Genomic DNA, 21673 nt, shown 5'->3' with positions numbered 1-21673 from the left:
TCCCTCCCAATATTGCTTAGTAGATCAGACCTATCCCACATAACTAAATTGTTCCGACAGTTTATTTGGAAAGGCAAAAGAGCTTGTATTGCTATGCATAAGTTACAACAACCAAAATCTAACGGCGGAATTAACTTCCCCAACATTTTGCTTTATAACCACGCATCTTTATTGAGGTTTTTGAGAGATTGGTTAAACGACACAGACACGTATGCAAATACACAGCTTGAGACACAATTCCTAAAATCTAAAAACTTAACAAACTTCCTCCACTGTCTGGAGGCGGACTGTGATCGGGATCTACAAGATAATCCCCTTCTATGGTTGGTTTATCGCCTTTGGCACTCCTTGAGAAGATCCGGAAACTTAGGGAGACACAACTCCTTGTTTCTACGGTTTCTGGGTAATCCTGACTTCCAGCATGGGGAGGCGGGGTTCCCCTTTAAGATGTTCCACGATGAGGGTCTGCAAAACATAGGACAATTAGTCAACACGGACACAGGGAAACCTCTCACGTCTACCCAAGCGCGGGAAAAATTCCCATTCCTACGAGATTATCCGTTGGCCGTTCTCCAGTTGCAACATTTTACCTGCTCGGTTCTTAGGACACTGTCAAAAGAGGACTTGAATAACACACTAGATGCCCTATTGCGCACACCTCCAGCAACAAAGAGAGCCCTCTCACTACACTATAAACGTCTAAACACTCAGCTAGATTATTCTCGCTCGAGCTCGGGAATGTACAAATGGAAATCAGACTTTCCTAACCTGACATGTGACATACTACTAAAAAACTTGCTACACTCCTGCAAACTTTTGTCTTCAGCACAATACCAAGAGATGTTTTATAATATAACCCACAGAGCTTACTTCTGCCCATATAAACAACATAAGGCGGGTATGACGGATTCGGACAATTGTCTGAAATGTTGTGCTCCCAAAGCAGACCTATTGCATTGTTTCTGGTCGTGTCCACTTCTTCGTCACTTTTGGCTCCTAATACGCCAATATGCTATGGAGCATCTGGTAAACTTTATCCCTTTTACAGCAGAGTGGGCACTGTTTGGAATAATTCCAACTGGGCAAAGAGTGACGAAGGGGGGTAGACGATTATTGCTGGCAATTAGTGCAGCGGCACGTAAAGCAATCCTACAATCTTGGATAGACAAGAATCCTCCTACTCTGTCATTATTCAAAGGAAAGCTGCATCATATATTTCAGATGCACTGGATAGAAACATCTTTGCAAAAAGACAAACTAGTAGAGCAATTTTTTGAATCCTGGGAAAGCTATGTGGCTACTCTTCCGGTAGATTTCCAAACCAGAATTCAAACCTCACTAAAACACACTGAATGGTTCGAAACAAGAATGGCAATTGGTGATCCTCCCATATTGCTGATGGATTAGGGGTTGGGGGTGTCGCGGGGCCTCAGCCTCCTCATATCTCTACTATGTTTAGAATGGCAGGTCTATAACGCAAACTCTTAATCTGCATTTTCTTTCACATGATGTTCTTGAGATTGTGTAATGTATAAACGAAGATCCGCTAATGAACATTTAATGTTCTCTTATCATCATGTTGTGACGCTACTCACATGTATTTACTCAATGTTAATGCAACTGAATTTGTAACAATGAAGCAATGTTTTAATAAAAATGTTATACTTTAAATGTCCTAAAACAGTTAAGACTGAGTTTCCAGGGTCAGAGCAGGTGACGGAAATCATGGAAGAGGCTTGGGCTACACCCAATAAGAGATTTAGAATTCCAAAGAAATGGGATTCAAATTATCCTCTTCCACCTGGGGATTGTTTAAAAAGGGAAGTGGCTCCTAAAGTAGATACGCATGTTATTCGATTAGTGCAAAAATCTATATTACCTTTGCCTTCAATAGCATAAAATGATGTCACGGATAGGAGAGTGGATGGGTTTCTAAAAACCATTTTTTCCTTGTCTGGGGCAGTCATAAGGCCAGCCATGGCTTCGGCTTGGTTGGCAAAGGCAGTAGCTGCCTGGGCTGATACATTGGAGGGGGATTTTCCAGTATCTTCTAGAGAGCAAAAATCCCATATAGCTCATATAAAACAGGCTGCAATATTCTTGGAAGAAGCAGCATTAGATATGGGTACAATTGCCTCCAGGGCATCAGCTTCAACAATAGCTGCTCATAGAGCAATTTTGTTACGTACGTGGAAGACTGATTCAGAATCCAAAAACGTTTTGGAATATTTGCCTTTTTCTGGAAATATTCTTTTTGGTAAGGAATTGACAGCTATTCTGGAGTCAGAAGCAGACTCCAAAAAGGTTACGTTTCCTTCCACATACAAACACAAACCTAAAATTCTGTTTTTTTGGCCCTTTTGGTCTCAAAGAAAAAGTTAAGGTAAAAAGTGATCGCAAGCCCCAATACAACAAGTCTGGTAAGACTAAAGAACATTGGGCTACAAGAGGACCAACTTCCAAATCAGAAGACAAGCCATCAGCCTGATGGTGTGGGCCTCCATCTGGGGGACCTCAGGGTAGGGGGCCGACTTCTTCAGTTTGCACAGATTTGGCAGTAGTCTACAACAGATGTCTGGGTGCAGGAAGCAGTGTCTCTAGGTTATGCTTTTCCCTTCAAGAAGCATCCTCCTCGAAGGTTTTTTTGTACTAGCACATCTCGGGTAGAGGCGAAGGCCAGGGCATTGCAAGAAGCAGTTCAGAAATTTCTTCAGTCAGGAGTAATTATTCCAGTTCCCCCTGCACAGCGAGGACAGGGTTTTTACTCCAACCTATTTTTGGTTCAGAAGCCAAATGGGTCATTTCGGCCCATTCTCATTCTCAAAATGCTGAACATTTGGGTACCTCATTTTCACATGGAGATGTTACGTTCCATAATCTTGGCCATGGAGCCAGGAGATTATATGGTATCCCTGGATATACAGGATGCTTACCTACATGTTCCTATAGCACTGTCCAAACAATGTTATCTCTGGTTCGCTATCCTCCAACAGCATTTTCAGTTCCAGGCTCTACCCTTTGGGTTAGCCACAGCCCCCAGAGTATTTACCAAGATTATGGTGGTAATAGCAGATTATCTCTGCCAGCAGGGGATAAGAATTTTTCCATACCTTGACGATCTGTTAATCCTGGCACAGTCACAGGAATTGCTCCTATGTCATCTCCAACAGACAATAACCTGTCTGCAGAGAAATGGGTGGCTCATAAATTGGGCAAAATCATCTCTGGTTCTATCACAATGGATGACTCACTTGGGGGCTGTACTGGATTCAGGTCTACAGAGAGTAATTTTACCCTGCAACAAGACATCCAGGGTACAGTCAAGGATTCAAGACTTGCTACACAGTCAAACGATATCCATTCACGTAGCAATGCGAGTGATGGGGTTGATGGTGTCAACATTCGACATGGTGGAGTATGCACAGTTCGACTTGAGGCCTCTGCTGCATCTGAATCTTGCCAAATGGAATGGATCACATCAGACGATAAAGAAACAGACTATGGTACTTTCGGTAAAAGTAAGAAGATCATTAGCCTGGTGGGTACAGACATCCCATCTGGACAAGGGGAGACCCTTATGGATAACATATTGGGAGTTTCTGACAACAGATGCCAGCCTCCAAGACCTGGGGAGCAGTATCTGGAAGGTTGTGCTTCCAGGGACAATGGTCCAAAGAAGAAAGTTGCTTGCCAATAAATGTGTTGGAACTTCGGGCCATATACATGGCACTTATTCAGGCAAAAGACATTCTTCAAGGAAGTCCAGTCCAGATCTGCTCAGACAATGTGACGGCAGTAGCGTACCTCAACCATCAGGGAGGAACCTGCAGCCAAAAAGCAATGAAGGATGTAAGTCACATACTAAAGTGGGCAGAGCTTCACCATCCAGCCTTATATGCTGTGTTCATTCTGGGAGTGCTAAACTGGGAAGCGGACTTCCTCAGTCGACACACCATTCAGGCAAGCGAATGGGCTCTACACCCGGAGGTCTGCAAGACTCTAGTAGACAAATGGGGGTTGCCAGAGATAGATCTTATGGCGTCCCATCTGAACAACAAAGTGGCCGCATACGTGTCAAGAACAAAGGATTCCAGAGCAATCATTGTGGACGCCTTGTCAGTAAGATGGGACTTTCATCTAGCTTATGTGTTTCCTCCAATCACCCTGTTACCCAGGGTGGTGAGGAAAATAAAGCAAGGAAGGGGTGCCGTGATACTTATAGCTGCGGCATGGCCCAGAAGGCATTGGTATACGGATATGCAGAGAATGTTGATGGATGCTCCATTTCTGCTTCTTTAACATCCAGACCTATTGACGTCCAGACCCAGATGTTTTTTTATCACAGACATCTGGGTTGACTGTCTTTGAAGGTGTGGCTCTTGAAACCTCTATCCTGAAGTTAAGAGTATTCTTACAACAGGTAATTCAAACTATACTCAGAGCAAGGAAACCTTCCTCGGCTCATATTTATCACCGAATATGGCAAACATTCATTAGTACAGTGAAAGAAAGGTGGATCCTAAGTCTTTCGCAGTTTCCAGGGTATTATCATTTCTTCAGGCAGTAATGGATAAGGGTTTGAAGGTGGCTTCCTTGAGAGTGCAAGTATCAGCATTGACTGTATGGTTCCAAAAGAAAATTGCAAATTTACAGGATGTGCATACTTTTTTCCAGGGAATGCTGTGCATTCAACCTCCATTTGTTTCACCTTCAGTGCCGTGAGACTTATGTGTATCCCTGAAGGCCATTCAAGTTGCCCCATTTGAACCACTTAATACAGTGGATCTTAAATGGTTGACAGCTAAAGTGCTCTTTCTACTGACCATGGCATCAGCTAGAAGAGTACCAGATTTAGGGGGCGCTGTCATGTCGTTCTCCATTTCTGATTTTTTTTATCCAGATAGAGCAGTTCTCAGAACTAGATCTGGGTATCTTCCTAAGGTGGTGTCTAAATTCCACCTTAATGAAGAAACTGTAGTTCCAGCTTTTCAAGTACTGGGACTTTCTGCAGGAGATGCATCGCTGGACGTAGTCCATGCATTAAGGACCTACGTGGATCATACCAGTGCCATCAGAAAGACAGATTCTCTCTTCATTCTCTATGGATTTCACAAGAGAGGATGGCCTGCTAGTAAACAGATGCTGGCAAGATGGCTTCGAATGACGATTTCAGAAGCATATTCTCAAGCTGATCTCCCTGTTCCGGCTAATGTCTCTGCTCACTCCACTCGTAAGGTAGGTCCTTCATGGGCAGCACAGCGTGGTGCTTTAGCAGAACAGATATGTAAGGCAGCCACATGGTCTTCCATTAACACATTCATTAGACATTATGCCTTGGATACCTTTGCCTCTCGTGACGCTGAATTCGGGCGAAGGGTTCTCCTGTCCAATCAGGAGCGTCCCCACCACTAAATTGCTTTGGGAAATCCCACTGTTATCCTGTGGACCCTGCCGGAAAAATATACATTATGGCAAGAACTTACTGTTGATAACGGTATTTCTCCTAAGTCCACAGGATCCACAGGGATCCCACCCTGACGCACCTGATTTGAGGATCCTTTTACTCACTAACCTCTTCCTTCTTGTACGTAAGGGTGAGCATGTGTGTTCTTCTCACCTGATTAGAGCTCTACATGATGCTCATGCCTTGTGCTTTGGATACAACTGATTTGCCTGAGCCAGTGGGCGGGGATATATGGATGGGCCCGTTGCATCCTGGGAGGCCAGAAAGCTTTGATCAATTGGTGCCAATCCACTGACACTCCATCATATCCCATTGTTATCCTGTGGAATACTGTTATCAATGGTAAGTTCTTACCATAACGTATATTTTTTTCAGTACCTGGGACCAGCCAGGCTCTCTACTGCCTGGGTCTGTGTAGTCGAATGCAGACTGCCTGGACCCGACAGAGCAGTTCCGACACTAGTCTTAGACAGCTTCAGCATACTCAGAAAGCCGAGGGCTGAAACCATCACGACCAGTATTTGGATCGCATGTGTTAGTAGGTGGCGTCTTTTTCCTACAGGTGCCTCCTTCAGCATTAGCAAGCATATGTATTAGTTGTACCGTATTGCGTTCCCTGCAACTGTGCAATACCATAAATATATGAATCAGGCCCAATGAATGGCAAACACAAATTGCACATTTTAAGTCTCAAAATCAAATTGCAGTCACTTGCCGATTGTACCATGAGCATGTACAGGGTTATTATTAAACCAGTGAAATTCAATTTAAAATGTAATTGTTTCAAAATTCCAACCATTTCTATTTAAAATAATGTATTTATTCTAAGGTAATTGATTTCTATGAAAGTGATTATAAAAGGGATGATGCAAAGCTAGCTGCAATTGTGCCCCAAGATGCAACCGATATTTCATCTAAAAGCCAGTGACAAAAAGTACAGTATACAAATGGTAACTGTCTTAAGATGAGTGCAGTCAGTAAGATTAGCATACAGCATGTGCCTGCCTGTCTCATACACCTACTTTCCACTTCCACTCATGTTTTTTACCATTTATTTTAATTCTAACAAAAACATTTGACAGGCATAAATAAAGTTGCTTCTAATACAGCAGACACAATTCCCTATCCAGTGTACAAAAGAAGTATGGACACAAAGTAAAATATATGTGACAAATAAATCATCAATCAGTGTCAGTGGAGCATTTTCAAACACCTAATCACAAATTAATCTCTAGTGCTGGTGACAGTCATCATCCACTATTTGCATCTGTCTCCCCAGAAATGCAGTTTATAAGTCCTTTTTATAAACTCAAAATAGCACAGGGCAGACTAAAACGCGGACAGTGAACCAGAATCAGGCAGTTTTTCAAGAGTTAACTCTTTTGAATAAAAATCTAATTAATAGGATATAACAATCATACGATATACTGTACACTACACAAGTCTTGCCTTGTAACACCTTTTGAAATCTAATGATAAATGTGTGTCTTCCCACTTAATTAACATATTACCTCTTAAATAAATAGTATTTCATTTCCTGGGATAATGACTGAGATAGAAAAATCAATTTTTAGCATAGATAAAGATGAGAACAATAAACATGCAAAAAATAAAAAAGTGCAATCATTGTCTGACAACAGCATACTGTGGATCTTTTTTAAAATCAAGCTCCAGTTCTGAAGCAAGAATTAAATATTATAATACATTAATACAGTAGTCTGAAATAGTCATAATACAAAGAGTGCAGGCAGGCGTCTATGGGAAATCCAAGTCCAGAAAGAGAATTTGTGAAATCAAAAAGTTATTAAGTCATCCTGTAGAAGCAATTTAGTTTCGGACCGCATCATAGGTTAAAATTGGATTTTAATTACCTACCAGTAGATCCTTTTCTCGTAGTCCATAAGGGACATTGGGGAGACTTAGTACAATGGGGTATAGACGGGATCCAAAGGATCCGGTGCATTTTAAATTTCTTCAATGGGTGTGCTGGCTCCTCCCCTCTATGCCCCCTCCCACAGGCAGCTATAGGTAAAACAGTGCCCGAAGAAGAAAGGGCATATATGAGAGAAGGAACATAACAACGAGTGGTAAGATTTATACACCAGCACACCACTAACATACAACAACCAGCAATGGCTGGTAACAATAACAGCAACAGCTGAACAGGTAAGCATATAAAATAGAACCTGCAGAAAAGTCAACGCATTTAGGAGGGGACCCAATATCCCTTATGGACTACTAGAAAATAAGATTTAATTTACCAGTAAATCTATTTCTCGTAGTCCGTAGAGGATGCTGGGGACTCCGTAAGGACCATGGGGAATAGACGGGCTCTGCAGGAGATAGGGCACTTTAAGAAAGACTTTGGATTATGAGTGTGCACTGGCTCCTCCCTCTATGCCCCTCCTCCAGACCTCAGTTAGGGAAACTGCGCCCAGAGGAGACGGACAGTACGAGGAAAGGATTTTAGTTAATCCAAGGGCAAGATTCATACCAGCCACACCAATCATACCGTATAACCTGTGATAAACTACCCAGTTAACAGCATGAACAACAACATAGTCTCAGTTCAAACCGATGAAACTATAACATAACCCTTATGTAAGCAATAACTATATACAAGTCTTGCAGAAGAAGTCCGCACTTGGGGGGTAATTCCAAGTTGATCGCAGCAGGAAATTTTTTAGCAGTTGGGCAAAACCATGTGCACTGCAGGGGAGGAAGATATAACATGTGCAGAGAGAATTAGATTTGGGTGAGTTATATTGTTTCTGTGCAGGATAAATACTGGCTGCTTTATTTTACACTGCAAATTAGATTGCAGATTGAACACACCCCACCCAAATCTAACTCTCTCTGCACATGTTATATCTGCCTCCCCTGCAGTACACATGCTTTTGCCCAACTGCTAAAAAATTTCCTACTGCGGTCAACTTGGAATTACCCCCTTGGGACGGGCGCCCAGCATCCTCTACGGACTACGAGAAATAGATTTACCGGTAAGTAAAATCTTATTTTCTCTAACGTCCTAGAAGATGCTGGGGACTCCGTAAGGACCATGGGGATTATACCAAAGCTCCCAAACGGGCGGGAGAGTGCGGATTACTCTGCAGCACCGATTGAGCAAACAGGAGGTCCTCCTCAGCCAGGGTATCAAACTTATAGAACTTTTCAAAGGTGTTTGACCCCGACCAAGTAGCAGCTCGGCATAATTGTAGTGCCGAGACCGCTCGGGCAGCTGCCCAAGAAGAGCCCACCTTCCTAGTGGAATGGGCCCTAACCGATTTAGGCAATGGCAATCCTGCCGCAGAATGCGCCTGCTGAATCGTGTTACAGATCCAGCGAGCAATAGTCTGCTTTGAAGCAGGAGCGCCAACTTTGTTGGCAGCATACAGAACAAACAGAGCTTCAGTCTTCCTGATCCTAGCTGTTCTGGTTACATAAATCTTCAAAGCCCTGACCACATCCAGGGACTCAGAATCCTCCAAGTCCCGTGTAGCCACAGGCACGACAATAGGTTGGTTCATATGAAAAGATAAGACCACTTTTGGCAGAAACTGAGGACGCGTCCTCAACTCTGCCCTATCCACGTGAAAAACCAGGTAGGGGCTTTTATGTGATAAAGCTGCCAATTCCGAAACACGCCTTGCCGAAGCCAAGGCCAACAACATGACCACTTTCCAAGTGAGATATTTCAACTCCACTGTTTTGAGTGGCTCAAACAAGGTGACCTGAGGAAACTTAATACCACATTAAGATCCCACGGCGCCACCGGAGGTACAAAAGGAGGCTGAATATGCAGCACCCCCTTCACGAATGTCTGTACTTCAGGAAGAGAAGCCAATTCATTTTGAAAGAAAATGGACAAGGCCGAAATTTGGACCTTTATGGACCCTAATTTTAGGCCCAAATCCACTCCTGTTTGCAGGAAGTGAAGCAGATGACCCAAATGGAACTCCTCCGTAGGAGCAGCCCTGGCCTCACACCAAGAAACATATTTTCGCCATATACGGTGATAATGTTTCAATGTCACGTCCTTCCTAGCCTTTATTAGCGTAGGAATGACCTCATCCGGAATACCTTTTTCCGCTAGGATCCGGCGTTCAACCGCCATGCCGTCAAACGCAGCCGCGGTAAGTCTTGGAACAGACAGGGCCCCTGCTGCAGCAGGTCCTGTCTTAGAGGAAGAGGCCACGGATCTTCTGTCTGGAACAATGAGGATTGTTCTGACTCTGCTTAGTCTTATTATTCTCAACACCTTGAGAGGCAGAGGAGGGAACACATAGACCGACCTGAACACCCAAGGTGTCACTAGAGCATCCACCGCTACCGCCTGAGGGTCTCTTGACCTGGCGCAATACCGCTTTAGCTTTTTATTGAGATGGGACGCCATCATGTCTATCTGAGGCAGTCCCCACCGACCCACGATCTGTGCGAAGACTTCTGGATGAAGTACCCACTCTCCCAGATGCAGGTCGTGTCTGCTGAGGAAGTCCGCTTCCCAGTTGTCCACCCCCGGGATGAATACTGTTGCTAGGGCGCTTACATGGCCTTCCGCCCAGCGAAGAATCCTGGTCGTTTCTGCCATGGTCACTCTGCTCCTTGTGCCGCCTTGGCGGTTTACATGAGCCACTGCTGTGACATTGTCCGACTGAATCAGAACCGGTTTGTTCCGAAACAATGAATCCGCTTGGCGTAGGGCGTTGTATATGGCCCTCAACTCCAGGACGTTGATGTGGAGACAAGTCTCTAGATTTGACCAGAGAACTTGGAAATTTCTTCCCAGTGTGACTGCTCGCCAACCTCGGAGGCTTGCGTCCGTGGTCACCAGGATCCAGTCCTGAATTCCAAACCTGCGGCCTTCTAGGAGGGGAGCACTGTGCAGCCACCACAGGAGAGATACTCTGGCTCTGGAAGACAGGGTGATACTTTGATGCATTTGTAAATGGGACCCGGACAATTTGTCCAGTAGATCCCATTGAAAGGTCCTCGCATGGAACCTTCCGAAGGGGATGGCCTCGTACGATGCCACCATCTTCCCCAGGACATGCGTGCAGTGTTGCACTGAAACCTTTTTTTAGCTTTAATAGGTTCCTGACCAGGGCTATGAGCTCCTGAGCCTTTTCCATCGGAAGAAAAACCTTTTTCTGGTCTGTGTCTAGAATCAGGCCCAGAAAGGTCAGACGCGTTGTAGGGACTAGCTGGTATATTGAGAATCCAGCCGTGCCTTTGCAACATTCTCACCGACAGCGACACACTGTCCAGCAACTTCTCCCGAGATCTCGCCTTTATGAGGAGATCGTCCAAGTATGGGATAATTGTGATCCCCTGCTTGCGCAGGAGCACCATCATTTCCGCCATTACCTTGGTGAAAATTCTCGGGGCTGTGGAAAGCCCAAACGGCAACGTCTGAAATTGGTAATGACAGTCCTGTACTGCAAATCTCAGGAACACCTGGTGAGGAGGGAAAATCGGAACATGAAGGTATGCATCCTTTATGTCCAGGGACACCATCCAATCCCCCCCCCCTCCAGGCTGGCAATGACCACTCTGAGCGATTCCATCTTGAACTTGAACTTTTTCAAGTACAAGTTCAGGGATTTTAGATTCAAAATGGGCCTGACCGAACCGTCTGGTTTCGGGACCACAAACAGGGTTGAGTAATACCCCTCTCCTTGCTGGAGAAGAGGAACTTTGACTATCACCTGTTGAAGATACAATTTTTGAATTGCAGTCAACACTAACTCCCTCTCTGACGGGGAAGCTGGCAGAGCCGTTTTGAAAAACCGGCGAGGAGGCACGTCTTCGAATTCCAGCCTGTATCCCTGAGAAACAATCTCTATAGCCCAGGGATCCACCTGTGAGTGAACCCAGACCTGGCTGAAAAATCGAAGACGTGCCCCACCTTGAGCTGACTCCCCCCGGGAAGCCCCAGCGTCATGCGGTAGACTTTGCAGATGTAGGGGAGGACTTCTGCTCCTGGGAACTAGCTGCATGCAGCTTTTTTCCCTTGCCTTTTCCTCTGGCAAGGAAGGATGATCCCCGTACCTTCTTGCTTTTATTGGAACGAAAGGACTGCATTTAATAATGAGGTGCCTTTTTAGTATGCTGCGGGGGGACATAAGGTAAGAAATTCGATTTACCGGCCGTAGCAGTAGAGACAAGGTCCGAGAGGCCTTCTCCAAACAACTCCTCCCCCTTGTAAGGCACCGACTCCATATGCCGCTTTGAGTCGGCATCCCCCATCCACTGTCGGGTCCACAAGAGTCGCCTAGCAGAAATAGACATAGCATTTATTCTGGAGCTTAGTAAACAAATGTCTATTTGAGCATCCCTCATATATAAAGCAGCATCTTTGATATGCTCTAAGGTCATTAGAATGGTATCCTTATCTAGGGTGTCAAGTTCCGTAGATAAGGAATCTGTCCATGCTGCGACAGCACTACAAACCCAGGCCGATGCCATAGCCAGTCTAACAATAGTACCGGAATGTGTGTAAATGTGCTTCATGGTAACCTCCTGCTTACGATCAGCAGGATCCTTGAGGGAAGCTGTATCCTGAGAAGGCAGTGCCACCTTCTTGGATAAGCATGTCAGCGCCTTGTCTACCTTAGGCGAAGATTCCCATCGTATCCTGTCCTTTTGTGGAAAGGGATACGCCATAAGAATCCTTTTGGGAACTTGTAGTCTCCTATCTGGAGATTCCCAAGCCTTTTCGCACAAGTCGCTTAGCTCAAATGAGGACGGAAAAGTGACCTCAGGCTATTTCCCTTTATACATGTGTACCCTCGTGTCAGGGACAGGGGGTTCCTCAGTGATATGCAAAACCTCTTTAATGGCCATAATCATGTAACGAATGCCTTTTGCCACGTTTGGTTGCAATTTTGCATCCTCATAGTCGACACTAGAGTCAGTATCTGTGTCGGTATCTGTGTCAGTGATCTGGGATATGGTGCGTTTTTGAGACCCCGACGGTCCTGGTGCCACAGGGACAAGCATGGTCTGACTACCTGACTGATCCCTAGCTTCAGCCTTGTCTAACCGTTTATGCAGTAAATTTACATTTGCATTCAAACATTCCACATATCCACCCAGTCCGGTGTCGGCATTGCCGACGGCGACCTGACAATCATGCACTCCCCCTCCTCCTTAGGTGAGCCTTCCTCGTCAAACATGTGGACACACACGTACCGACACACTTCACACACACAGGGAATCTCTTTTCTGAAGACAGGTTCCCCCTGAGGCCCCTTGGAGAGAGAGAGAGAGAGTATGCCAGCACACACCCCAGCGCTATATGACCCAGGATAAACACACAAAATGTTTACCCAGTAGCACTGCTTAATGTGTAAACACCAATAATGTGCCCCCCCTCTACTTTAAAACCCCCTTACACCATGTGCCAAGCAGGGGAGAGTCCGGGGAGCTTCCTCTTCCTCTGCGGTGCTGTGGAGAGAAAATGGCGCTGGTGAGTGCTGAGGGAGAAGCCCCGCCCCCTCGGCGGCGGACTTCTGTCCCGCTCAAACTTACTAGAAAACCATCGATCTCCAGCTCCATCTGTGTTTTGCCATCGATACTCAGCTCCATCGGTGTTCTGCCATCGATCTCCAGCTCCATCGGTATTCCACCATCGATACTAAGCTCCATTGGTGTTCCGCCATCGATCTCCAGCTTCATCGGTGTTCCAACATCGATCTCCAGCTCCATCAGTGTTTCGCCATTGATCTCAAGCAGTGGTGCTCCGCACCAATATCCAGTATCATCGGTATCCATATCACTTCCAGTGGTCAGTAACCTTGTGCTCATTCATATTGGTACTTCATCAGTGGTTACACTCAGAGGCGTCACTAGGGTTGGTGTCACCCGGTATGGTAACTTATGGTGTCACCCCCATGGACCTCCTTCCATATCACACCACACGGGACCCTTAGTAATGTTTTTGTACTAGTATTTTTTTATTAACTTAGTCATATATATATACACACACAGTGGTCGAAGTGGAAATTTTGAAGTGGGGGTATGGAAAAGTTAACAAAATTATGGTTGCGCGCTGTGGAAAAGGGGGTGTGGCCACTCAAAAGGGGGGGTGTCCTTAAGTGTAGTGTACCACACCATATACCCCTTATACACATTGTGCATCACAATAGTAGAACCCCTTCTACTATCTAGTACTGGTGCCACTTACACATTATGCCACACTGAATTAGCCAAAATTCACATTATGCCACACAGTATGAGCCAAAATTCACTTTACGCCACACAGTATGAGCCAAAATTCATATTATGCCACACTGAATGAGCCAAAATTCACATTATGCCACACAGTATGAGCCAAAATTCACATTACGCCACACAGTATGGAGCCAAAATTCAGGGACAGAGAGAGTGACAGCAGGGACATAGGGACAGGGAGAGTGACAGCAGGGACATAGGGACAGGGAGAGTGATAGGGAGAGTGACAGCAGGGACATAGGGACAGGAAGAGTGACAGCAGGTACATAGGGACACAGGAGAGTGACAGCAGGGACATAGGGCAGGGAGAGTGACAGCAGGGACATAGGGACAGGGAAAGTGATGGGAAGAGTGACAGCAGGGACATAGGGACAGGGAGAGTGACAGCAGGGACATAGGGACAGGGAGAGTGACAGCAGTGACAGAGGGACAGGGAGAGTGACAGCAGGGACAGGGAGAGTGACAGAGGGACATAGGCAAGCAGGGTAACAGTAACTAATGAGCAGCGGAGGGGGCTGTGGTCAGCGTCGGTGCAGAGGCTGTAGTCGGCGGTGGTGAGGAGAAGGCCCTGGGCAGCGGCGGTGCGGAGGAGGCTGTGGGCATCGGCGATGAGGAGAAGGCCCTGGGCAGCGGCGGTGTGGAGGAGAAGGTACTGGGCATCGGCAGTGCGGAGGAGGCCATGGACGGCGGATGAGGAGGAGAAGGCCATGGGCAGTGGCAGTGCGGAGAAGGCCCTGGGCAGCGGCATTGCCGTGGAGGGTGGCGGCGGTGATGAGAAAAAGTCCCTGGGCAGCGGCGTTGCGGAGGTGGGAAGCGGCTGTCAGGAGGAGAAGGCCCTGGGCAGCGGCGTTGTGGAGGATGCCTTCGGTGCAGCTCTGGTGAGGTCCACCATTTGAAATCGGCAGCCGCGTGGCCGCTTCTGATTGGCCGCCGGTTCCAGAGTTCCAATTGGCTCTTTAACAATGTGGAACTGGAAAGGCGGCGGCAGTGGCGGGGCTCTTAAGTGCTCGAAGTGCCGGTATGCCATACTGGTGTAAACCAGCCCACTTCAAACACTGTGTGTGTGTGTGTGTGTGTGTGTGTGTGTGTGTATATATATATATATATATATATATATATATATATATATATAATACACACTCACACTTTTTTTTTTATAATACATGATTATATTGAAATAGTGTATAATATTTAATAACTGTAAATACTAACTTAGCAGAAGGTTGATTAAGGTGCGCACTCCACGTGAAGCTGCCTGGCTGCACAGCACACACTGCAGTGACTTCGGTATGCTCCTCTAGACCTCCACCGACGTGTACCACCGCGTGCTCGGCTGCCCGCTATCTACTCCCCTCCCCGGGCGGCTCCTCCCTGCAAGCCGCGCGGCCAGTCAAGTACACTGACGCTCAGTACAGTGTGACGCTCAGGCGCCGTCAGTATGACGGCTGCTACTGGCTGCAGTTGCGGCACTGCTGATCGGTCTTTAAGATCCGATCCGTGGTGTGTGGCGGGGAGACTCTTAGATCAGGGGGGCCCGGGGTACTTATCCCCTGTGACCCCCCTTAATCCAGCTTTGGGCGTGATGACAATTTACGGACGCGGACGCGGCAGAGTGTTGCAAGTGGAGATGTGTGACTTTGAGTCGGCGGGGGTGCGATCTTAACCTACAGTTACGTTTGCACCCCCGCTGGCTCAAAGTCACACATCTCCGCCTGCAACACTCCGCCGTGGCCGGGTCTGTAATGTCTGATACTGACAGTGTGGAGAAGGGGGTGTGGAGAAGGGGGTGTGTTGACGGTGCTGCGGACATGTGCCTCACCTCTGACAGGTAATAGATGGGAATGGGTTGCGGGTGCATGTGTGCGACTCTATTTGGTGTCACCCTGTTGAAGGGTGACACCCGGGTGCGGGCCGCACCCCCCGCACCCGCCTCATGACGCCACTGGTTACACTGCATCTAATCCTGCTGTTGTATGCTTATTTAAGTTGGGAGTTCATCAGTGGTTTACACGGCATCTAAAGTCTATTGTTGTGTGCTCATCTATACTGAGACTTCATTAGTGGTTCACACTACATACGATATTACATCTTGCTATCTATGTTACATCTGCTACAGCATTGCCTCATTTCCTATGCCTAAGTAACTGCATTATCTGTGATACCGATTATCTGAGTATATTACCAACTGCCGCTAACTATGGGGTACATTTACTAAGCAGTGATAAGAGCGGAGAAGTGAGCCAGTGGAGAAGTTGCCCATGGCAACCAATCAGCACTGAAGTAACATCTATAATTTGCATACTATAAAATGATACAGAGCTGCTGATTGGGTGATGGGGAAATTTCTCCACTGGCTCACTGCTCCGCTCTTATCACTGCTTAGTAAATCTACCCCTATATCATCTTGCGCGCTGAATAAAAGACTTATTTTATTTTACAATATCTGTTGTTTGGGTCACGCCTTCGGGCCTACGCTCTAGTACAACACATCCTGGTTAATGTACAAGAACTTACTCAAAGCTCCCAGGATCACATACCATTCTGCCCCTATGCCTGAGATCTCTACTGTCCAGAGTCAGACCTCAGGCGTGACAGTTAGCACTGGCAAAATGGATTCAGCTGGAGAACAGACCCCACCCACCAGCCCGGTACAACTGTTGTCAGCTCGTCTAGAACATCAAGAAGCTGCGCAGCTTTAGGTAATGTACCCCAGGTGTACTTGTCACCTCCAATTGCTACAGCTGTTCCTCGTCTTAACCTGCCAACTCCTACTAAGTTTGATGGTTCCCCTAAAGCCTGTAGGGGATTCCTGAACCAATGCGAGATCCATTTTGAATTGCAGCCCAGCAACTTCCCAACAGAACGTGCTAAAGTTGCATATATTATCTATCTCCTGTCTGGTTCAGCTCTAGATTGGGCATTGCCATTATGGAAAAGATCAGACGCTATCCTGTCATCATATAAGTACTTTGTGACAACATTCCAGCGAGTATTCGATGAGCCTGGGTGAGTGACTTCAGCAGCTGCAGATATAATACGTCTTCATCAGGGATCTCATGCTGTGGGACAGTATCTTGTACAGTTCCAAATTTTGGCATCCGAACTTACCTGGAATGATTAGGCACTGTACGCAGCATTTCGGCATGGTCTTTCTGAGCATATAAAAGATGAGCTAGCTACTCGTGACTTACCTTCAAAGTTGGACGAGCTCATCTCCTTGTGTACCAAAGTTGACCTCCATTTTTCGGGAACGTGCAATTGAACGTGGAAGTGCCAATCAATCCAAGGTGCAAGTCGTCTCTACACCTCGTCTGGTTTCCCCAGCTAAAGAGGAGCCAATGGAGGTAAATTGCTCCCGCCTGTCTCCAAGGGAGCAACAACGATGGCAATCTGTGCACCTGTGTCTCTACTGTGCTGCTCCTTCGCACATGATTAAAGCATGCCCAAAGCATCAGGAAAACTCCAAATCCTAGCCCATAGGGAGAAGGCCAGCTAGGAGTAATTAAATCTTCTCCATCTATAAATGACTGTATCTTACCAGTTTCTTTGCAAGTTTCCCAGCGCTTCAAGACTGACTCTGCCTTATTGGATTCCGTAGCAGCAGGGAATTTTGTGACTGCAGAACTGGTTCAGCGGTGGTCCCTTCCCATTGAGAAACTTTCACATCCAGTGTAGGTCACTGCTGTGGATGGCAGCAGGATTACAGAAGCTACTATTAATTGCAGGACATTGCCTCTCCAAGTCAAAGTGGGAGTTCTGCATTCTGAACTGTTGTCTTTCTAGTGATACCCAGAGCCACCCATCCTCTGGTTCTAGGCCTGCCTTGGCTCCGTCTCCACAACCCCCGGATCGATTGGAAGACTTCTCAAGCCACAGCCTGGGGGTCCTCTTGTTTAAGTACCTGTCATCAGCGGGTTCTTCCGGCACGTACTTCAGATTCCAAATCTGCTGATATTCCACCTAATCCATATACCGACTTTACTGATGTCTTCAGTAAATCCAGCGCAGATGAACTTCCTCCCTATAGAGAATGGCACTGTCCCATAGACCTTGTTCCAAGCAAGACTCTGCCCAGAGGATGTACTTACCCTCTCTCGTTTCCCGAGACTCAAGCTACAGAATGACAGACTACATCAAAGAAAATCTTGCCAAGGGGTTCATTCGACCATCCTCCTCACCTGCTGGAGCGGGTTTCTTCTTTGTGAAGAAAAAAGATGGTGGAATGCGTATGTGTATAGAGGTCTCAATGACATTACAGTAAAGTACCCATTACCTCTCATCACCGAATTGTTTGATCGAGTCAGTGAAGCCACCATTTTTACGAAGCTGGATCTGAGAGGTGCATATAATCTCATCCATATCCGGGAGGGTGATGAGTGGAAGATGGCTTTTAACACCAGGGATGGTCATTATGAGTACCTCATCATGCCTTTCAGACTGAGTAATGCTCCAGCAGTCTTCCAACACTTCATAAACAAAATATTTTGTGATCTGCTCTACCAACACATTCCGCCATCGATCTCCAGCTCAATCAGTGTTCCGCCATCGATACTCAGCTCCATCTGTGTTCCACCATTGATACGCAGCTCCATTGGTGTTCCGCCATCGATCTCCAGCCCCATCTGTGTTTTGCCATTGATCTCAAGCTACAGTGGTGCTCGACACCAAAATCCAGTATCATCAGTATCAATCTCACCTCCAGTGGTCAGTATCCTTGTGCTCATTCATATTGGGACTTCATCAGTGGTTACACTGCATTTAATCCTGCTGCTGTATGCTTATTTATGTTGGGAGTTCATCAGTGGTTTACACTGCATCTAAAGTCTATTGTTGTGTGCTCACCTATACTTAGACTTCATTAGTACTACAGCATTGCCTTATTTCCTCTGCCTAAATTACTGCATTATCTGATACAGATTATCTGAGTCTACTACCAACTGCTGCTAACTATACCATCTTGCATGCTGAATAAAAGTCTTATTTTATTTTACAATTTCTGTTATTTGGGTCACGCCTTCAGGCCTATGCTCTAGTACACCACATCCTGGTTAATGTACAATAACTTAATCAAAGCTCCCAGGTTCACATATCATTCTGTCTCTATGCCTGAGATCTCTACTGTCCAAAGTCAGACCTCAGGCGTGACAGTATCCTCTTTGGCCAGTGTAGCAAACTTGTAGAGCTTAACAAAACTGTTCTTCCACGACCAGGTAGCAGCTCGGCATAGTTGCAATGCTGAGACTCCACGGTCAGCTGCACAGGAAGAGCTCACCGATCTTGTAGAGCGGGTCTTCAGAGACCTTTAGAAAAGGTTAGGCTGCTGACACATAGGCTTGTTGGATAGTAAACCTAAGCCAATGAGCAATGGACTGCTTCAAAGCAGGACAACCCTTTTTCTGCACATCTTAGAGCACGAACAAGGAATCCATCTTTCTGATCCGAGCCATTTGCTTGACATAGATCTTCATGGCTCGCACAGCATCCAATGCCTCCGAAGGAGCAGAAGTGTCAGAACTGGACGGATCCACAATAGGCTGATTCAAGTGGGATGCAGAGAAAAGCTTCAGCAGGAGCTGCTGCCTAGTCCTGAGCTCCGCTATGTCCTCATAAAAGACCAAGTAGGGACTTTTACATGACAAGGCTCCCAATTCTGAGACACATCTAGCAGAAGCCAGGGCCAGTAACATCACCATCTTCCACGTGAGGTACTTGTCTTCTACCATCATCATAGGTTCAAACCAGGAGAACTGTAGAAATTCCAACACCACATTCAAATACCAGGGTGCCGTAGGGGGCACAAAAGGTGGTTGTATGTGGAGCACTCCTTGCAAGAAGGTCTGAACTTCTGCAACACTACCAATTTCTTCTGAAAGAAATTTGAAAGAGCTGAAATCTGGTCCTTAACGGAACCCATACATAAGCCCTTATCTTCACCAGCCTGCAGGAGACGTAAGAAACGTCCCAAGTGGAACTCTGTAGGTGGATACGTGCGTCCCTCACACCAAGAGACATATCTTCTCCAGATATGATGATAGTGTTTTGACGTCAAAGGTTTCAGAGCCTGAACCATGGTAGCAATAACCTTCTTGGAAAGGCCCTTGTGAGCTAAGATGTTCCGCTCAACCTCCATGCCGTCAAACAAAGTTGACGTAAGTCTGGGTAGATGAACGGCCCCTGTTGAAGATCTTTTCTTAGTGGTAGAGGCCAAGGGTCTTTGACGGACATGTCCAGAAGATCCGCATACCACACACTTTGAGGCCAATCCGGGGCAATCAGAATTGCCTTGACTCCATGATTTCTAAATCGCTTGAGCACCCTTGGGAGCAATGGAATCATAGGAAACAGGTAGACCAGACGGTTATGCCAAGGCAACGTCAATGCATCTACTGCCCTCGCCTGAGGGTCCCTGGTTCGTGAGCCATACCAGTGAAGCTTTTTATTGAGTCGAGAAGCCATCATGTCTATTTGTGGGCAGCCCCACTGGTTGATGATCTGGTGAAACACTGGATGGTGGATCCCCCACTCCCCTGGTGTAGATCTTGACTACTCAGGAAGTCCGCTTCCCAGTTGTCCACTCCTGAAATGAAGATTGCTGACATTGCTCTTGCATTTCTTTCCACTCAGAGGAGTATCTTTGACACCTCTCACATGCAGGCTCTGCTTTTCGTCCCTCCTTGCCAATTGATGTACGCCACTGCTGTGGCATTGTCCGACTGTACTTGGATCACGTGATCCTTAGCAGAGGAGAGATCTGAAGCAGAGCATTGTAGATCACCCGAAGTTCCAGAATGTTGATCGGAAGGAGTGCTTTGTGGGCTGACCACCTGCCCTGGAACTGAGCCCCTTGGGTGACAGCTCCCCATCCTCTCAAACTCGCATTTGTCGTGAAGAGGATCCAATCCTGATTCCCAAAATTCCAGCCTTCCAGGAGATTGCAGGACTGCAGCCACCACAGGAGGGAAATCCTGGCCTGAGGTGACAGCTGTATCATCCGGTGCATATGTAGATGTGATCCGGACCACTTTCTCAGGATATCCAATTGAAATGTTCTGGAACCTCCCATATTGGATCACCTCGTTTGAGGCAACCATCTTCCCCAACAATTTTATGCAAAAATTGATGGATACTCGAATAAATTGGAGCACCATGCAGACCATCTCCTAAAGTGTTCTTGCTTTGTCCTCCGGAAGGAACACCTCCTGGGCCACAGTATCCAGTAACATCCTCAGGAACAGGAGCCGCTGCGTTGGCTCCAGGTTGGACTTCTGTAAATTGAGAATCCACCCATGGTTTGACAGAATTTGGATAGTGTGGTCAATATGGAGCAATAAAAGCTCCATGGATCTTGCTTTTATAAGGAAATTGTCCAGGTAAGGGACAACATTGACCCCCTGGACCCGGAGCTGGAACATCAGCTCTGCCATTACCTTTGTGAATCCCCTCGGAGCTGTGGACAGACCGAAGGGCAGTGCCTGGAACTGGTAGTGATCGTCCAGTAGAGCAAACCTCAGATAAGCCTGATGAAGTGGCCAAATTGGAATATGATGGTAGGCATCTTTAATATCCAAAGAAACCATGAATTTCTGTTCTTCCAGGCCCGCAATCACTGCTCTTAAGGATTCCATTTTGAACTTGAAAACCTTTAGGTAAGGGTTCAAGGACTTTAGATTCAAAATGGGTTTTGCTGAACCATCCAGCTTCGGAACCACAAACAGGTTGGAGTAATAACCCTTCCCTCATTTTGGTATTGGTACTGGAACAATGATGTGGGACTGGGCCAACTTTTGGATGGCCTGTTGCAACGTAACTTGCGTATCCTCCAAAGCTGGTAAGCTTCATTTGAAAAATCGTTCGGGAGGAGCACCATCGAACTCCAGCTTGTAGCTCTGAGAAATGAGGTTTTTGACCCAGATATCCTGGCAGGAACCCTCCCAGATGTGGCTGAAGTGACACAGTTGAGCTCCCACCTCGAGATCC

General features: G+C 46.5%; 1 long non-coding RNA gene across 1 annotated transcript in view; it reads right to left on the bottom strand.

The window, feature by feature from the left end:
- Positions 1 to 225: 225 nt before the first annotated feature.
- The window catches only part of LOC134935481 (uncharacterized), a 256413-nt gene continuing 234965 nt past the window's right edge, over positions 226 to 21673 (bottom strand). The window contains exon 3 of the long non-coding RNA XR_010180174.1: positions 226 to 465. This is a non-coding gene — a long non-coding RNA (uncharacterized LOC134935481). The remainder of the gene's footprint in view (positions 466 to 21673) is intronic.

This window comes from Pseudophryne corroboree, chromosome 6, assembly GCF_028390025.1.
Source record: "Pseudophryne corroboree isolate aPseCor3 chromosome 6, aPseCor3.hap2, whole genome shotgun sequence".
NCBI classification, from domain to species: Eukaryota; Metazoa; Chordata; class Amphibia; order Anura; family Myobatrachidae; genus Pseudophryne; species Pseudophryne corroboree.
Note: the sequence above shows the minus strand (reverse complement) of the source record. Positions and strands in the feature narration are given on the sequence as shown.